This window comes from Phoca vitulina, unplaced genomic scaffold (genome assembly GCF_004348235.1).
Source record: "Phoca vitulina isolate PV1807 unplaced genomic scaffold, GSC_HSeal_1.0 scaffold12, whole genome shotgun sequence".
Lineage (NCBI taxonomy): Eukaryota > Metazoa > Chordata > Mammalia > Carnivora > Phocidae > Phoca > Phoca vitulina.
In genome coordinates this window covers 46,484,866-46,505,308 of record NW_022589715.1, presented here as the reverse complement: position 1 = coordinate 46,505,308, position 20,443 = coordinate 46,484,866, and the positions used below count along the sequence as shown (strand labels likewise).

General features: G+C 37.9%; 1 protein-coding gene across 4 annotated transcripts in view; it reads left to right on the top strand.

The window, feature by feature from the left end:
• Positions 1-20,443, top strand: part of SOCS5 (suppressor of cytokine signaling 5) — a 59,877-nt gene that overhangs the window by 21,941 nt on the left and 17,493 nt on the right. The window contains exon 2 of one of the 4 annotated variants that reach the window (XM_032411038.1): positions 1,464-1,495. The exons of the other annotated variants lie outside the window; for them this stretch is intronic. The gene's annotated coding sequence lies outside the window, so the exon portion shown is untranslated. The remainder of the gene's footprint in view (positions 1-1,463; positions 1,496-20,443) is intronic. 4 annotated transcript variants of the gene reach the window in all.

Below are 20,443 nucleotides of genomic sequence, written 5' to 3'. Positions count from 1 at the left end.
CTTGTTTCAGCTAAAAATATTTTCTAATTTCCCTTGAGACTTCTTCTCTGACCTGTGGATTATTTATAAGTGCATCCCTAAATTTCCAAGTTTTTAGAGATTTTTCTGTTTTCTTGCTGTTGATGATTTCTAGTGTAATTCATTATGGCCATAGAACATATTTTGTGTTACTTCAGTTCTTTTAAATTTGTCAGATTTGTTTTATGACCTGAGTTATGGTCTCAGTGAACATTCTCTGTGCACTTGAAAAGAAAATATACTCTACTCCTGTTGGGTGGAATGTTCTATAAATGTCAGATCCAGTTGGTTGATGGGATTGTTCAGTTCTATATCCCTGTTGATTTTTTTGTCTATTAGTTATATAGATTACTGAGGTAAGAGTGTTGAAGTCTCCAACTATAATTGGAGGTTTGTCGATTTCTCCTTCCAGTTTGGTCAGTTTTTGCTTCATGTATTTTGAAGTTCTCTTGTTAGGTGCATACACCTAACTTAGAAGATATATAATATCTTCTTCTTGGTAATTGACACTTTTATGGTTATATGGTTATATAGTGACCCTTTTATGCCTGTTAATTTTCTTTGCTTTGAAGTTTGCTATATTTGATGTTAATATAGCCCCTCCAGCTGTCTTTTGATTAATATTTCCATGATATACCGTTTTCCATCCTTTTACGTCTAACCTACCCATATCATCGTATTTGAAATAAATTTCTTGTAGGTGCCATATAATTGGATCATCTTTTTTAAAAATCCATTCTGACAATCTTTGTCTTTAATTGGTATGTTTAGATGTTTTACATTTATTATAATTACTTATGTGTTTGGATTTAGTGCTACTATTTTATTATTTACTTTCCATTCTTTTGGTTTTTTGTTTATCTTTTTCCCTTTCCTGTCTTCTTTTGGGTTATTTGAACAGTTTTTGGTATTCCATTTTAACTTACCTATTGTGGGTTTTTTTGTTTGTTTTTTTCCTATATCTCATTCTACTGTGTGTGTGTGTGTGTGTGTGTGTGTGTGGTTGGTCTAGGGATTATAATATACATTCAGGCATACCTCGCTTTATCTCACTTTATAGATACTGCATTTTTTTTACTGATTGAAGCTTTGTGAAGCAGCCCTGTGTCAAGCAATTCTATTGGTGCCATTTTTCCAACATCAATTGCTCACATCATGTCTCTGTGTCACATTTTGGTAGTTCTCACAATATTTCAATGTAATTTGATTTAATATTATTATATTTGATAATCTGTGTTCAGTGACTATGACTCACTGAAAGCTCAGATGATAGCATTTTTTAGCAATAAAGTTTTTTTTTAAATTAAGGTATGTACATTGTTTTTTCAGACATACTGCTATTGCACACTTAAGAGACTAAAGATAGTATAAACATAACTTTTATATGCTCTGGGAAGCCAAAAACTCATTTAAATGACTTTATTGTGATATTTGCTTTATTGCAGTGGTCTGGAACTGAACCTGCAGTATTTCTAAGGTATGCTTGTACTTAAATTTTTATAGTCTACTTAGAATATTTTTCCACTTAAGTGGGATGTAGAAATCTTAACACTATATGTGTCTCTTTATCCTCTTCTTTTTTGTTGTAATGTCTTATATATTATATTTACATACATAGAAAATGCAGACAGTGTTAATGTTTTTGATTTCAACTACCAAACGTATTTTAAGGATTTCAAGAAGAGAAAAAGAGTTTATTATATTTACCCAGATGGTTATCATTTCTTTGTTATTTCTTCATTACTAATGTTCTGTTTTTCCCTTGGCATCTTTTCTCTTCTGACATTTAGTGATTCTTCTAGAACAAATCTGCTGGCAATGAATTCTCTTAGTCTTACCTTCACTTGAGAATGTCTGTATTTTGCCTTCATTCCTGAAGGATATTATCTCTGGATATAGAAATTCTGTGTTGGCAGTTCTTTTGTTTCAGCCCCTTAAAAAATATGCCATTTTCTTCTGGACTTCATGGCTTCTGGTGAGAAATTCACATTCAAGTTGCTGTTCCCCTATAAGCAATGCATCACTTTCTTTTTCTGGCTACTTTCAATTTTTTTTCACTGTTTTTAGTTTTTATCAGTTTGACTACGATGTGTCTAAGCATGGATTTCTCAGGGGTTTATTCTCTTTAGATTCTCTGAGCTTCTCAAATGTGTATATACATTGTGTCTTTCACCAAGTTTGTAAAGTTTTCAGCCTTTGTTTTCTCAAGATACTTTTCTGCACTACACTCTCACTCTCCTTTAAGGATGCCAGTGATGCTAATGTTAGTCCTTTTGGTATCCTAAAGGTCCTTGGTGCTCTGTTCATTTTTTTGTTTTGTTTTGTTGTGTAGACTGGGTATTTTTTATCAGTCTGTCTTCAAGTTCACTGGCTTTCTTTTGTCATCTCCATTTTACTTATTAAGCCCATCCAGTGAATTATTTCAGTTACTGTATTTTTCAGTTCTAAAATTTCCATTTGACTCTGTTTCTTTGCTGAGATCTTCTGTTCAAGAGTGTTCACCCTTCTTGGAGCATTTTTGTAATAATGCTTTAAAGTCTTTGTCAGATAATTCCAACATTTGATGTCATCTCAATATCAATGTCTGTTTATTGTCCCACGCAAGATGAGATGTTCCTATGCAATTTTGAATTGCATTCTTCAGTATTATAAGGCCATGGGTCTTGTTTAAATTCTATGGGGAATGTTCATTTTGTATTTTAGTATGCAGTCACTCCTGTTGGGTTCAGCATGCAAGTTGCAGCCAGCTTTCTGTCAGTTCCATTTTCAAAGCCTATAGCGCTTTGCTGTTTGGATCTGTCCTGTGCGTACTGCCCATTGGCCAGTTGGAGATAGGTGACTTTCTATCTCTGTTCAATTCTCAGAGGTTCTGGTTTGTTGTTTAGGATGAGATCCATGCCATGTTCTGCTCTGGAGTGAGCCCAGGAGGTTAATCAACGTCATGGAGTTGCTTTTTTGAGTTCCACCCATTCAGCAATTTCCCTTATACTTCCTACCTCCCTGGGGGCTTGCCTTTTTGGTCCTCTAGCCAGAAAGCTTTGTCTACTCTGCTGACTTCTTGCATTTGCACACACATCAGGGACAAGTGGTGGGAGCATGGGTGGAGGGGGTTAGGAGAGAGGTTTGCAACACCCTCTTGAAACCACAGCCTGGGATTGGAGACTTTCCTCAGACTTTTAGGGTACCTATGGTCCCCCTGCTGTTACTGCCAGGAGATCCCTTTCCTTCCTCAGCTAGAACTAGAGGGCTTCTCCTTGAACACTGCCTATGTTGATGCCACTCCAGGTTTTCCCCAGTCTAGGCAACAGGATGGGTTTGGGGAGGGCAGTAAACCCACACTGCTTCTATGATACTTCGAATTCTGGTCTTCTTCCTCAATCTGGCTGCTGCCATTTACTTTTCAGATTCTTTAAATAGCTGCTCTGTTCATTGTATTTAGATTTTATAGCTGTATTCAGTTGGAGAGACAGGGTGTGGAGTGTTTATACTCCATCCAAGCCAGCACTTGCAGTGTGTACTTTAAGTATGGCATTCATTTATTCAGCCAACATAGGCAGTTATCATTTGAGTCCTCACCATGTGCTGGGTACTTTAAATATATTATTTGCTTAATTTTCTGGTAACTCTCTGCCTTTTAGGCATGGGAAAATTGAGGGGTAGAACTTTTAAACTTATGTCCAGAGAACAAAGATATTGACAGGCTGGGATTTGAACACAGGTATTTCTGACCCCAAGTTGTGGTTCCAGTACCAACAGTATCAGAATCACTTGAGAATTGTTAGAAGTGCAAAATCTCTAGCCCCAAATTCAGACCTACTGAATCAGAATTCTAAGAGTGGGGCCCAGTAACTTGTTTTGATAAGCCTGGATTGTCCTCATGCGTGCTAAATGTGAGCAGCAGTTCTCTGTGCTGTTGGATTCACAGGCACTAAGTATGTTTTAGTTTCTTAGCAAAACTTGAATATAAGAAGCTGAAGTAACTTTTCACCATTGTTTGAGACATACAGTAGTATGCTGAGGAAGAACTAATTTTTTTTTTTTTTACTAAAATCATTAATATATAGCTTTGAGATTATACTTTTCTATATTATCAAGGAAGCAGTAGTTAAGAAGTAAATACTATGAATTTTAAGATTTTAAACATATGTGTGTACGTGTGTGTGCATATGTATGTAAAGAAATCAACTTAGATGTGGTTTTTGGCCAATAAATCACTGGTAATTGCTATGCTATATAATGCTCTGTATTTTCAATTTTAGTATATATTAATGCTGTTTGTCTTAGATTTCAGGGTAACTTTTGATATTGGCTTAGATTAAGATTGGATTAGATAAAATGGCCCATATTTGGAGGGTCGGTCCTATTTTGTGTAATTTTATCATTTTCACAAAAGATTAAATATATAAGTTAAATTTGCATACTCTTTTAAGACATCTTTTTTTTTTTTTTAAGGTTTTATGTATTTATCTGACAGAGATAGCACACAAGCAAGGGGAGCGGCAGGTACAGAGAGAGAGAGAAACAGGCTCCCCGCTGAGCCGGGAGCCCTGCGGGGCTCAATCCCAGGACCCTGGGATCATGATCTGAGCTGAAGGCAGACGCTTAACCGACTGAGCTACCCAGGTGCCCCTCTTGTAAGACATCTTATATAAATAATCAATCACCAAAAAAAATCCATCAGACCACATCTCCAGAATCTGTTTTTTAAATTAGTCTGGAATCCACATGTAGATTAGTAGGTTGGTTATGAAGCATTGTCTTTGTGATAAACTTTTGAGTTAGAAACACTGTTTGAATCCCGTCTCTCCAGTTACTAACAGGGTCACTGGGGTTTGGAGCAGAGCAGATATTAATTTTACATTGTAGAAATAGATTTTATAGTTAGCATTATTTATATTAGATCTTAAGTCTTGTTACCCTCTGGTGTCTACATTAGCAGGACACCTACTAACAGCTAGGTACTATTTAGGGAATGTTGGTATTAAGGTGAAGAAGACCCTGTTTAAAGCTTACTGTCTTTAAACAGGAAAACATTGTTATGCACAAAATGATTACTGTGATAAAGACTTGTACAGACTATGGATAGGTTGTGTTGGAGCCAAACTGGACACGGGAGCCCAACTATTAGTATTTGAAATCATCTGTGGTAGTGTGTACACCACAGAAATCAGCAAATCCTACAGACAGACAGTCAGTTCTGCTGTCACGGGACATGTGCATTCCTAAAAATCACCAAGTTTAGGGAAAAATGGGACATAACACTCAAAAACTTCCTCAGTAACACATTTTTTTTTTTTTTAAAGGTAGGAACTGAATAAAAAGGACAGCAGAATTGTACATGTTAAAATGATTAAGAAAAACATAAATATAATAATAAATATTGTGCTTTACCGTAAAAAAGACTTGAAGTCGGCCTTTGGAGGTGGGCATAGGAAAGGTTGCCTCTTGTGAGTCATTGAAGTGGTAGAAATAGGTGTCTGAAGTCTGAGGGAAAGTTGCCACCAGATGTGGACAGGGATGGCCCTGACACAGGAGGCTGCCTGAGGTAGCTGGGAGATGTTGGAGGTGGGTGCACAGGACTGGGGGCCGCCGGGGGCAGTGCTCTGCATTCATCTAGCATTTCAGGGCACACAGGCAAATGGGATTCATGTTGTGCTTGTGTTGTTCCCTAATGTAACAAGCACACTGACACAAATTTGAGTTTTCAAAACAAATGTTATAGCCGAAGTGACTGCATCAGGGCTTTTTTCCCCTTCTGAGAGCTAGTTTACCAACACACCACATGTGTTGGTAAACTAGGAAGAAGGAGAGAAGGGAGAAGGAGCTCTTGGGGTCGCCTGGAGGAGTCTTGGAGGACTTGATGAGAAGATGGCAATTGAACTGAGACGTGAGGAATGAGTGTAGTGTTTTACCAGGTGTAGTAAAAGTAGGGGGGAGGGCATTCCAGGCAAGGGGAACAGCAACATGAAAAAGCATGCAAGTGGAAACCTGATGTGTTTAGGAAACTCATACATAGTTCAGTATTAAAAGAGAGGGTTAGAACTTGGAAGGGAGAAGAAAAGGAAACACTGTTATTGAAACATAATATCTAAAAGGTAGGGGCCAGATTCTCAGTGGCCCTACTTCCCTTGAAAGAATTTGCATTTTAGCCATCAGTGGGGTAGAGAACACTGAAACATTTTGGACAGAGAATTATATTTTCTGAGACTTCTTTATATGACATTCCCTGGTGACAGTGTGGAGGGCAGATTGAAGGACACCCAACTAGAATCTGGGACTTCCAGTGAGGTGAGTAGGAGCCAGGGTGGATCTTTTACAGCCTTGACTCCTTTGAGAATACTTCAAAAGCTGTAGATGCTTACTAGCAACTGTGCCCTTTGTGTGTTCCTAGAAGTCACTATTACTATACTCCCGTTTCTTGAGTTTAAGGACGAGGGCCATAGAGTCTTCTCTATGGTAATGAATCAGGTGACTTTATAACCAGCTTTCACAACAGCTAGTTTGACTATTAGCCTTATTTTTCCAGTGTTTAAAAAATGGTGTGGTGACTCATGATTGGAGACGTTTTTTTATTGTAATGTGCATTCATTGAGAAATAAATACTTGGGTGAAAGATCTCTCTTTGCCCACTGGATTCCTATTTTTGCCTCAATTATTTTATCATATAGAATAGCCATTATAAGGGATGAATAAATATCAGGAGAAATTCAGGGGTTAATAAGTGCTATAACTGCATTCTTTCAAGCAGAAGTTAGACATAAATGATACGAATTACAAGTCTAAATTGAGAAAGCGATCTCCCCCACCTTTAAAAAATTAATTCCTTTTTCTTAGTGTTCCTTAGCAAGTGTTTTGATGCCTATTATCAGAGTAGGATATTGATAAAACTCATAATCTGATTGAAGGTAGCAAAGACCCTTTCTATAACGAATTGAAAACAAGAACATCAAGGTAAAACATAAAAAAACGTGTCCTACAATTTTCTAGTTAATAAACTCTGGTATCCCACACAGTCTTTTTTATGATCAGCATACGGTAAATATTTGTTAAAAGGCTAAAATGTAGTACATAAATTTAGGGAGAGCTAAAGACAAAAATAATGGAAACATTGTAAGACCTTTTTTTTTTTAGAATTTTCTGATCTTTGAAATTGGAGAATATAATTAATGGACTATGGATTCACAGAAGCCATATACTCTCAATAATTTGTCCCTGATACTTCTATGAGGTAATAGTCACCGTATTTAAATTTTTTTGGTGAGGCATTGGTGTTTGTTTTTAAATTACAAAACTAAAAATTTAGAACAATGATACATGATTTTTGCAGAAATGTAGAAGAATACTACTTGCTTGAATAAAAATTCAAACTCTTGATAACCTTAAGGAACACTGATTTTTTTTTTTTCTCCTTCAGTCATATTTGTAACTCTTCTTTGATAGGAAAAGATATGTGATCATCAAATAACCAAATTCCTTCTATAGACTAGTGCTCTTTGGCTATTACTTACTAACTTATGATAGCTACTTGTGAAAGGAAACTGTGGGTATACGCATATAATAAAAATAAAGTGTATTATAATCAGATGCGCATAGTTACAGTGTAATTCATTGACCTCAGTTCACTGAGGTGGGGGCAGGTATTCTGATCTTTACATGGTCCACACATTGGCAAATTATATATATATGTTTCCTCTTTTCTATATTGTCCATATTCTTCTCCCTTAACTCTCTCAGGAGTCCTAATCTTTTCCTTGTGCCAGGTATTTATTTCTTCTAGTCCTCAACATTTACAGAAATACTAGTCTGCCTTTCTCTTACAGAAATAAGATTTTCTTTTCCTGCCTAACCCCTGTCCTCACCATACTATAATCCATACAGTTGTGATTGTTTTCTGACTGAGCCATTTGGCTCTTCTAGAATGTGCAGAGAATCATCTATGAAGTCATAGTCATTTAATGTGGCCAAGTACAGGAATAAAAGTACTTTTTTTAGCATGGCATGCAATACCCTTTAAAGTCTGTTTTTCCCAGCTTTTCAGGTTGCTTGTTCTTTTACTTCATTCCACCTGCCCTGTACTTTAGCATCTGAACCACTCCTCTTCTTCTAGAAAGCTAGACCCTTTCCTGAGTCTGTGCCTTTGCATGATCTGTGCTTGAAATGCCTTTCTCCACTTGGGTAGGTAACATCATTCTTCAAAACCCAGGTCAAAGTCACCTCTTCTGTCAGGCCTTCCCTGATCCCCTGCATTAGCTAGGATTAGGTGCAGTGGCAAATAACAGAACCTCCAAAATAACAGGCCTAAAAACGAGAATTTCTTTCTCTCCCATAAAAGTTTAGAATTTGCAGGGTAGGGCTGAAATGACTGCTCTTCTCCATAGAGTCATTAAGGAAGTAATTTCCAGCTCAGGGCTTCAAAATCTCTCAGATTTGACCCTTGTCCTCATGGTCCAAAATTGAGGTATCTGTTTTAAGCAGCCAGACATAGGAAGGAGCAAAAAAGGGACTAAAGGCATATGTGAAGTCTCTCTTAAAAGTTTCCCTGGGTCTCGCACACTACATATTTGCTTGCACCTCATTGGCACAAAGGAAGGCTGAGAAATATAGTCTTTATTCTTGGTGACTTTTATTCTGGAAGAAGGGGGGAACAAGTGTGGGGTGCAACTAGCGGTGTGCCACAGTTCCCCAGCTAGCAGTAGTTGCTGTGCGCTTTGTGCTCCCAGAGCACTGATTAGAATTAATTAGAATTTAGGTTGTGTTGTAATTTGTTTGCCTTCTCCACCAGATTGTGGACTTCTCAGACTGAGTATGTTTGTCTTTCTCTCTCTCTCTCTCTCTCTTGAAATCTCCAGCACCTGACATAAAGTTTAGCACATAGTCCCTGCTCATAAAGTGTTGAATGAATGGATAGACATTCAGGAAGATTACAGCAGAATTATCAGAGACATAGCAGCTGGTGATATTTAAATACCCAGGTGAACAGGGAAATTGCTTATGTGGACCTTAATTTCTTAGACTTAATTTTTTTTTTTTTTTCCATTTTCTCCATTACACAGAGAGAAGGATACTGCCAATAGTAGAGGGCCTGGCTTCTCTTTTTCAGTAGTGCCTCTGAACTGACTGACCACACAGAACACAAAGTGACTTACAAGGGTGTATATTCTTCTCTGGGTTATACAGGTTTTTTTAGACTGTAGTAAAATACATGAAAGTTAACCGTTTTAACCATTTTTAGATATACAATTCTGTAGCACTAAGTACATCCACATTGTCGTGCAGCCATCACCATCCATCACCCGAACTTTTCTGTCTTCCCCAACTGAAACTCTGCCCCCATGAAACCCTGACTCTGTGTTCTCCTCTCTGTCCAGCCCTGGCAGCCACCGTTCTGCATGCTGTCTCTGTGAAGTTGACTACTCTGGGAACGTCAGATACGTGGGATCAATTAACATTCATCCGTTGTGACTGGCTTCTTTCACTTAGCAGAATGTCTTCAGGGTTCATCCATGTTGCAGCCTATGTCAGAATTTCTTTCCTTTATAAGGCTGATTATATTTCATCTATATGTACCACCTTTTATTTATCCTTTCATTTGTCAGTGGATGCTTGGGTTGCTGTCTTACACTTTTATGTGAGATTTTTGTTTTTTACAAATATCCTCAAGAGAGAGTCTTGTTCTATTGTAATTTCACCACCACTGCCCCTAAACCCAAAGCACATAATTATATACCTTCTTAAAGGGAAATTTAAGAGAAGAAGAGGAAAACAATCATCTATATTAGAAACATAGTTTTATAGGAAGTAATCTCCTCTCCCAATCCCAGCTTCTCAAGTATAAACTAAAAAATAAAATTGAAAAACATTAACCTGGTGGGAAGTCTGGAAAATGGATACAAGAGTAGAATTAGAAAGAAATATAAGGGGCTTTTCCCAAGAAAAGATTAGATTTTATTTTAATTAAGAGTCTCTTGATTACATGGTAAAGCCACAGGAGAGTACAACTTGTGAGTTCCTATCATTTTTAAATATGGAGATTTTTAGGGGCACCTGGCTGGCTTAGTTGGAGGAGCATGCAAGTCTTGATCTCAGGATCTACATTGAGTGTAGAGATTATTTAAAATAAATAAATAAGGATGCCAGGGTGGCTCAGTCGGTTAACCGGCTGCCTTTGGCTCAGGTCGTGATTCCAGGGTCCTGGGATCGAGGCCTGCATCAGGCTCCCTGCCTACTCAGTGGGGAGCCTGCTTCTCCCTCTCCCTCTCCTGCTCCCTCTGCTTGTGCTCTCTGTCAAATAAATAAATAAAATCTTTAAAAAATAAATAAATAATAAAAATAAAGAAAATTTTTTAAAAAATAAAATATGGAGGGGTGCCTGGGTGGCTCAGTCAGTTAAGTGTCCGACTCTGATTTCAGCTCTGGTCATGATCTCAGGGTTGTGAGATCGAGCCCCGCATTGGGTTCCACGTTGGGCATGAAGCCCGCCTAAGATTCTCTCTTTCCCTTTCCCTGTGCCTCCCAAAATAAAATAAAATAAAATAAAATAAAATAAAATATGGAGATTTTACTGTCACTGGACAATGAGAAAGAAATTATAAATTATGGCTGTAGCTTGGTGGTTTTGCTTTATGAAATTCTCTGGCATTGAAGAGGAAAGGGTTATGAGTGGGTAACGTAAGGAAAATTAGCTCCATTCCTGTCACCTGACCCCCTTTGTTATTAGGTGGAAATTAGTTTAGTGACAATAATGATTGGATATTTTATTGCCAATAATATGACTGATGCCTAGAAAATTCTGGGTTTTGGCCTCTATCCCACTGGGCACATAGTCCAAATTAGCAATCTGGTTCTTTTACTAAAATTCTCAGATCAAGCTTTCAAATAATGTAAGTAGAGTACATGTCCAGTAGTTTAAACAGAATCTCAAACACTTTCCTGTTGCTGCTGATTGTTGGGTCATTTTGGCAAAATGGTGAGTCAGACTTGACTAGCCAACTCACAGGCCAGCAGTTGATTTTACTTAATTACTTGAGCCAAGACCGAAGCACCAAAATAGAATAGAGCACCTTGGTTCTGATACCTTTCTGTCTTTTCCAAAAACATCTGGCTGTAAATTCCCATGCCTCCCCTAGGTGTTTTGGGTTACAAGAAGCATAAGATTTCCTTGTTTTTGAATCTCATAGTACCATTGGAGAGATAAGATGAACCTGCCTGCAATCATCTGAGCAGGAAAGAACACATTGTGATGTTAGCAGTAAACCCTTTTTGAGAAATTAGAGCTTGGTTTAGACAAACATGGAATTGAATTGTGAAGGACAGAGTAGTGAAGGGGTTTCAGAGGAAGGAGAATTCAGTACAGGTAAAACGGGGCCTAATGACAGATGGCAGTGAGTGAAAGTCAGGTACGAGGTGCTGCATGTGACTGCGGATTGTTCCTGAAAGGAAATGAGTCTGGCCATGTTCTGATTCTAGGAAGAGAGGAGAGACTGTGGCGTTGTTGAACTCTAGGAAAGGGCAGTAGAAATCTGGACAGGGTTACTGGCAGTGACAGAGAAAAGGTAAATCTGAGAGCCATTCTGGAAAAAGGAACTGTTCAGTTAGGTAACGTTAAATATAAGGGTAAATATAAACACCCATTAAATATAAGGGTGTTTTCTGTAGAAAACAGGTACTGATATCCCAATCTGGGGAGAAATCTTTTTTTTTTTTTTTAATTTTTTTATTGTTATGTTAATCCCCATACATTACATCATTAGTTTTAGATATAGTGTTCCATGATTCATTGTTTGTGCATAACACCCAGTGCTCCATGCAGAACGTGCCCTCCTCAATACCCATCACCGGGCTAACCCATCCTCCCACCCCCCTCCCCTCTAGAACCCTCAGTTTGTTTTTCAGAGTCCATCGTCTCTCATGGTTCTTCTCCCCCTCCGATTTCCCCCCCTTCATTCTTCCCCTCCTGCTACATTCTTCTTTTTTTCTTTCTTAACATATATTGCATTATTTGTTTCTGGGGAGAAATCTTAAGATCATTTTAGGTGCAGGAAATCTGAGCTATGACTGGGAATAGCCAAATTGAAAGACTTCTTAAGCTATTAGTATTGAAAAGTGGGTGGAGTGCGTGGCCTGGAAGTATGCTCCCCACACTGCCAGCTGTGCTTGAGGAGGTGGGACTCGGGCCTAGAAATACCTGACTATCACTGTAAAGGCAAGAACGTATGTTCTCATAGCTTCTGCATAGATGTAAAAACTCTTAAAATCAAATACAATTGTTTCCCGTTAGCTTCATTTCAACCGAAGGGACTAAGTTAAGTTAGTTCAGTAGATGACATTCATAAACTACACCCAGGAAACTGAAGTTCCCCCACACTGTTAAATAAGAAAGCGGAATCCAGATTGCTTGTACATGGCTAGTGAGATGCAGAACAGGGGCAAGAACTTAGATTCTTTCATAAAGAACAACGTCTTAGAATAAATAGATATTATGGCAGAATACCGTCATACCAAGGAGAGTTAATGTTCTTAAATATTGTAAGTTAAGTTATTGAATTAACATTTAACATGTAGTTTAATTTCATAACATTGGAAGTAATCTGCCAGTATGTAATTGAATGTTTCATGTTTTTCTTTAGTGGAACATTTTGTTGGATCTGCTGTGCCAAATGTTTATGGCTTTCTCTCTCGGAATGGCTCTTTGTGTATATAGCAAAACATATATAACCATATGGAGTCAAGCCGGAAAAAAAACTTGGCAAAGGAGCGTTTCTCTTGTAATTAGATTAGAAATTGTCTTAAGATATACGTTACAGTACTGATAAAGGTAATCCAATCAGGGAAATGATTAGTATAGAGGAGGACTGTTTGGGTTTCACTACAGATTCCTGAGGTGGTTGTCAGTAGCACTTTGCTAGTTGCCTACAACAAATACTGCTTTCTGCTTTCTTTGTTCTCTCTTGTGTATGCTTCCTTTTTGCTCTTTATTTTCACTTTTTATGGTGAAATATAACATACATATATATATATTGGACAATGAATAAAATATAAAGGTACAGTTCAGTGAGTAATTATAAAGCACACCACCCAGATTAAGAAACAGAACACTGCCAGTATACCAGAAGCCTGCTATGTGCCCCTCCCCAGCTGTCTCTGCCCCATCCCACCCCCCACAAGTTACCAGATTCTTACTTTGGTGATAATAATTTTTTCTTCCTCTTTAAAGTTGACCGCCTATATGTACATCCCTAAATGATGTAGTTTACTTTTGCCCTTTTCTACACATATATGCAGACATATGTATATATGTCAATATGTAATCTTTTTTTTGTCGGACTTATTTTTGTGCCATTCGTCCATGTGTTATATATATGACATTTTTATTTCTGTAATCTGTTGTACCCATTCTGTTCCACCACATGAATATGCCATGCAAACCCAGACTGCAAACCCCTGTCTGGGGCGAACAAACTTCTTAGGAACCTATATCCTGGATATCCTACCCACCAGGCTTTTTTTCTCTTGCTTCTCTCTGGGCTAAAACTACTTCCCTGCAGTCCCCTGGGGGTAGGATTAGAGTTTAGGTTTTGTTACAGTTTACCTTTACCTGAGGTTATAGCCCTTTGTGGTCCCAGTTCAATGTGGGGAAGAGTTCCCTGTACTCTCCATCTTTTGAGGAATTTTTGCATTGATATTTGTTCCCCTCAGTGAGGCCATTGAAACCAAAGACCTAATTTGCTGTGTTCTTCTTTTTTCTTTAAGATTTTATTTATTTGAGAGAGAGAGAGCAAACAAGCAGGGGGGAGGGGCAGAGGGAAAAGCAGACTCCCCCGATGATTAGGGAGCCCGATGAGGGACTCCATCCCAGGACCTCAGGATCACAACCTGAGCCGAAGGCAGACACTTAACTGAGCCATCGAAGCGCCCTAATTTGCTGTGTTCTATCTGCAAGTGCCCTCAGGGCCAGTGTCTTCAGGGGGTCCTACTACCTCTCTGGGGTCCCAGTTGACCCTAGAATTTATCTGGCAGTTTCCTACCATGTTGTCAACTTTTTATTTTAAGATGTTTTTGGTTTTTGTGTTTTTGTTTTTGTTTTTTTTTTGTATCTAGGAATTTTTAATTGTTTTCAGCAGGAGGGTTGGTCAGAAAAATCTTAGTCTGTCATTACCAGATATGGTATCCTCTTGATTTTTTTTCCCACTTAGCCTCTTATTTCCTGTTTTTCCTTCAGCCTCCATGTTAATGACTTTCACAAACATTTATATACTGAGTATCTAATACATACCAAGCATGACACAAAACAAAGTCCCTGCTTTCTTGAAACTAACATTGTAGTGGATTTTGGATTGTGGGCAAAGTTGCAGCGCTATAGGACAGCATTTTCCAAACTGATCCACAGAGTATTAGTGTCCTGTGAAACCTTAATAAGGTTGCCTTTGTCAAGTAAGTCTGTAGTAATGCGTAGGAGGGTTTCTTCTCTCAGAGGGCTTAGGCATTACCTTATTTAAACTGCAAACTTTACCTGTAGAATACCTCTTAATATTTTAAAGCATACTAATATTCCAGGGAACATGATTTATGAAACCCTGGAGTATCTGGAGTAATTTTAAACATCTCCATATTATTGTGTGTTGTCACAGAGCAGTTTTGGCTCCTGCTATTCCCCCAGTCATGTCTAAGGGGAACATTTGCTGAGGGAGTAAACCGAGGCAGCTATACTTTACATTATAAACGACCTTCTCTTACTTGGCTGTAGGTGCTTGGACTGGTGCAGGTGCCAAATCAAAGGCGCCAGTCATAGGTCAGCCACTGGCCAGCCAGGTGCACTAGCACAGAGAGTTTTGTCCAGATAGGAACAAGCCAGACCAGTCAGGTTCCCACAGATCTCAGCTGGTTAAAGAAATCTAGTTCTTGCTGCTTTTAATTTTCTGTCTGGATATACTCAGGATAGACAAGTAGTAGGGAGTGCTGGTTACTGTAGGGATACACATGATGATGTGGATCACAGAACTTACAAAAAGTCACAGATTTTGCAGCTAAGCAGTGGAAGGGAGCAGAATTTGAAAAGTCAAGAAAAGGAGATAGGAGGGACCTGTGATGCACCAAGAATTAGCCAAAGGTATGACCAAGTGACAGCTTTGGGGTTAAAAAAAAATTAGAGTATAGGAGCAGAGAGAGCAGCTGGTGGCCGGAGGCAAATCAGATACCAAAAGCCTAGTACCCAGGGAGTTCCGAGTCACAGCAGTGGCGGGAATGCTGGAACGAGGATCCACAAACTCGCGCGGCACGGTCCCCTCAGGCAACCTTGGGACTAGACCACATTTTCCGTTCCAGTGTCCTTGAGGCATACTCGACTTGTGTTACTGGTTTTGTTCTTGGATTTCTGTGAGAAGTCTTATTTCCCTTATCCTCAAATTGATGCTTAGAACCAGTCATTGTCCCCCGCCTTGCCCAACTATGTTTGCCAGCCTGAGTGAATGTCAGTACTCTGCAACCAGAAGAGACTGATACATAAGGAAAGAGTTGAATTCATATCAGAATGCTACTTTTTTGATTAACAACTAGAAAATGTTTTTATGACACCAGAATATGCACCCTTCCTAACACTGCTTATTCCCTTTTTTTTATTACATTTTGGAAACTCGGCTTCTAAGCTCAGGTGTGCTAAAAGTGGTACTGTTATATGTCATCACATAATCTATTTCTGTTGGTTATCCTATAAATAGTATCTCCATATACAAAAAACAATGCACATTACTTGTTATCGGTACTCCTTCGGAAAGGGTATTTTATATTTCCCAATCCAGTGTTACTTACTACTGATCCCTAGTACTGTTTGAGAAAATCAGGCTGGCTTTGTGGAGATCTCTGTATTATGTTACTCCTTTTTTCATTGATTTGGTTCACCCACCCCTCTCACCCCACTATGTTTTTGTGTGTCTTTTTCCTTCCTCACAGTTACCCCACCTTTTCTTTAAAAGTGAGTTTTTAATACTTCATTATTTATTTCTTATACATTTTTCAAATAATTTTGGGCTTATAATATGAAATCAGAGTGGTCTTTTTCAAGATCTGTTTCCTTTTTGAATACCTTTTTTTTTTAATAGCATTTTTTTCCAACTAGGAAATTAATACATTTAAATGTAATGTTTTAGAAAATGCAGAAAGGGGGAAAAAATGAAATTACAATAATCACAAACCACCCAAGATAACCACAATAGTACCTCCTATCCATAATCTTTTTATTAAATATGTTTATATGTATATGTTTGTGTTTAGGTCAATTTAGATGTACTGTTCTATATTCATATTCATTTAATATCATGAATATTTCCAGAATATTAAATACTCCAGAGACATCATTTTTAATATCTATTATTTCAGCATATGAAAGTACCACATTCTCTGTTAACTAAAAAATACAGTTATTGCCAGTTTTTTTGCTAAGATAATACTATGAGGACTATCTCGTATATAAATCTCTGTCCTTACCTATTTTCTTGAAATAAATTTCTAATTGTGAAAACTTCGGTCTAAAGGTACAGTATATCATTTGTCCTTGAATTTTGTTCATGGCATATTTTTTGACATCCAAAATTGAAAGTTTTATGTCATTAAGTATTTTGATTTCCTTTTGGTTTCTTTCTTCAGCGTTTTAAGTAGGCTTTCCCATCTCCTCTTTGAGACGTCATATGGTTTCTTTTACTTACTACTTTTTTTTATGGTGGGTTTATCTGTTTTTACAATCCATTGAAATTCTTACCCATTCCTCTTCCAGGAACATTTGAGATTACTAAATTTTAGACGCAGAAGTATAGTTTCCAAGTTTCAGAAAATTTGACTGTTAACTGTGTTTTCATTCCCATCTACTTCCAAACATAAGAAAAAAAGATGATTAGGAATGGTGCCAGGGTGGCTCAGTCTGTTAAGTGTCTGCCTTCAGCTTGGGTCAGGGTCCTGGAGTCCTGGGATCAAGCCCCACGTTGGGCTCCCTGCTTAGTAGGGAGTCTGCTTCTCCCTCTCCCTCTCCCTCTCCCTCTGCCACTCCCCCTGCTTGTGCTCTCTGTCAAATAAATAAATAAAATCTGTTTTAAAAAGATGATTAGCAATAAACCTATACTTCGGGGGGCGCCTGGGTGGCTCAGTCGTTAAGCATCTGCCTTCGGCTCAGGTCATGATCCCAGGGTCCTGGGATCGAGCCCCCGCATCAGGCTCCCTGCTCGGCTGGAAGCCTGCTTCTCCCTCTCCCACTCCCCCTGCTTGTGTTCCCTCTCTCGGTGTCTCTCTCTCTGTCAAATAAATAAATAAAATCTTTAAAAAAAAATAAACCTATACTTGGACATTTAGTATAATGATACTTGATCTAGACTTACATAAGGGAGTGGGAGGGGGATTTCCAAATCCATCACAAATTTATAACCTTAAGGTCTTCCATTTGGGTTTCCTGTTGGTAATAGCAGAAAAGAGGAGGAACACTTGACTTATGTTTTTCATTGTCTGCTTAAAGGAAGCATATTGATTTTTTTTAAAGAGAGAAATCTTGGCGGTAAAGCCAAAAAGGAGTTTTATGTGTGGGTCTTTATATGAGGGATGGTATCTTTGATACCATTTTTTAGAACATGAAATAATACCAGCCATTTATTTTAGAAATTCTTTTTTTTTAAGTTTATTTATTTATTTTTTAGTAATCTCTACACAACGTGGGGCACAAACTCACAACCCCAAGATCAAGAGTCACATGCTCTTCTGACTGAGCCAGTCAGGCGCTCCATTTTATAAATTCTTAATAAAAGTTGAGGGCATCATATTAAGCTGTAATGCCAGTAAAGTATATCTGTAGGGAGTCAAAGTAATGCAAACCACGTATTTGAAGTAATTTGATCAGGTACAGAGCATAGAAAATCTTTGTGGATGGTTACCTATTCCTTAAACTAGCTCTTTTAACATAATAATGAAGATTTCTAAAAATCAGATTTTGATTTATGTATATTTATGATTAGCAGTTAGAAATAGCAATTGTGGAGTGGTTCATCTACATTAGATCCAAGTATTTAACTGGCAAGTTTGACATTTTATTGGGAAAATTAGAGTCTATTATAATTATTTGACAAAGTGGAGAATTCTCTCATATAAGTGGGTTTCCTGGATTACTTGCAAGCAATAACAGACTATTTTTACCTGCTATACTTCAAACAATTATAATGTGAACTATTTAAATAAATAGTAAATCTTAATCCATTTCAAATCTGACAATGCCTAAGAAATTTTTGAGTTTTCATGAAGTAGTTTTTCCTTAGTTATCAAAGAATATGAGAATTAATTGTACTTTAAAGTGCTCAGTTCATCTTTGAAACTATTTAAGCTTATTTTTCTCTATTTGTAAAAAACAAAAAAACACAACCATTTTAAGTTACGTTTACGGGAAGTAACTATTCCTTAAACTGTGTATGAAGGCTTTTATAGGGGGAGACCAGGCTTCTCGGGGTGGGGGAGGTGGGTTGTATTGACAGAACAGTATGACTTTTATATTAGGTATTTTTACAGCTGGCACTGACTTGTCATACTTAAATTGAGTATTAAATCAACACCTGACTAGCTGTAGAGTATGAGACTTTAGATAACTTAGTATGTTGGATGTTAGGATTATACTTTAGTTTAATCGGACAGTAGTGTGATCAGGAGTCACACTACTGTCCTACTGCTGTACTACTGTTAGATCTTAAATAATGTGACTATTTGTGGAAGGCTATGCTTATTTTTTTTTAATTCTAACATTAAAAAAATATCACAGCGCTTGAGGTTAGTCAGTTCAGTTGCTTGTAGAGGAAAGACTACCTGGGCTGGCTAGAGACAGAGGGTTGCTTATCCTCTTTAACATCTCCCATGAAAGACTCCTCACAAATCTCTTTTGGTTGTTTATTTATATTTTTAACTATTTGCAATATTAATTTTTTTTCTAAGAGTTTCTAAGGAATTCTCCTTTTTAGAGAAAGATTCTTTATACACATAAAAACAACCATTCGGTCACGTTTTTTCTCCAAGTGATATAATTTCAGGTATGTTAGTTACCTTTATATTCCTAAGTTATGATACTGAGAACTATTGTTTTGTTGCTCCTTTTGTGCATAGTTCTTAAAGTGTGGAGGAAGTAGCCAGACACCGAGTCCCTTGACTTTTTTCTTAGCTGCTTGAAATCATGGGATCAATGTAATGGAAGATGTTCCAGAGGGCAGTGAGTGGAGGAAGGTAGGCTCTGCTGGGCAGCTGTTACAACTCAGACATGCAAATGATGCTGAAGCCTGAGCCTGGGAGAGGGCAGTAGAGATAGAAGGCATGGACCTGGCACGGCTATGGGCTGGACTGTAGACCACATTCTTCCTCACCGCTCCGTAGGGGAAGTACAAAGGCAGTGGCAACTTTAGGACATCTAGCATATTTTCCCCCTTCCATTTTAATCTTACCCTTCTGAAGCATATGGAAGTTAGGACTTTGGCTAAAGGAATTATTGCACAGAAATATCAGTCTGTTTTCTTGCCCTTTAAGGTCATTTTCTTTGTTGCAAGACATTTAATTTCAGTTTCCACTGTTCGTGGTTAGTATATAGATAAGTGATTTGATTTGTATGTTGATCTTGTATCCTGTGACCCTGCTGAGAACTAACTTGTGTTAGTTCTAGGGTGTTCCATTTTTCCTCCTTCCTCCCTCCCTCCCTCCCTCCCTTCCTTCCTTCCTTCTATCCTTCCTTCCTTCCTTCCTTCCTTCCTTCCTTCCTTCCTCTTTTAAGATTGCTTAGCATTTTCTATGTGGACAGTCATGGTCCTCTGAGAATGGACAGTTTTACTTCTTCTTTTCCAATTAGTATGCATTTATTTCTTCTTCTTGCTTTATTATGCTGGCTGTCGCTTCTCCTTTGACCCTGAGCTTTCCCTCTGGCCAACAGTGATTAGAAATCACAGTTGCTAGACAGGCCGACTTCTGCCTGGAATGCCTGCCTGGGTTGGCGCTTTCCTGGGCAAAGATTTTTAATTACAGATTCCAAGTTTTTAAGAGGTATGGGCTATTGATTTTTTAATTTCTCCTTGAGTCAGTTTAGGAAATTTATATTTTTCAAAAAATCTAGCCATGTCTTCTAAGTTTTTAAATGTATTGGCTTAAAGTTGTTCATAATGGCCTTTTATCTTTTAAATCTTTATTTTATATCTCTAATTGTGCCCTTTTTTATGTCTTACAATAGGTATCCCTGTAGTTTGTGACCCTAGACTATTGTGCTTTTTCAGGGTTTTGGTCTTCTCTTGGTCTGGTCAGTGTGCAGGCATGCAGCACCTCTCTTCTCTCAAACCCCCGCCCCATTTCTAATTTGCAGTTTCTATGCTGCCATGCACTTGGTGTCCAGAGAATATATTGTTTGTTTAAACTGTGGGTCAGCTTAGAGTAAATA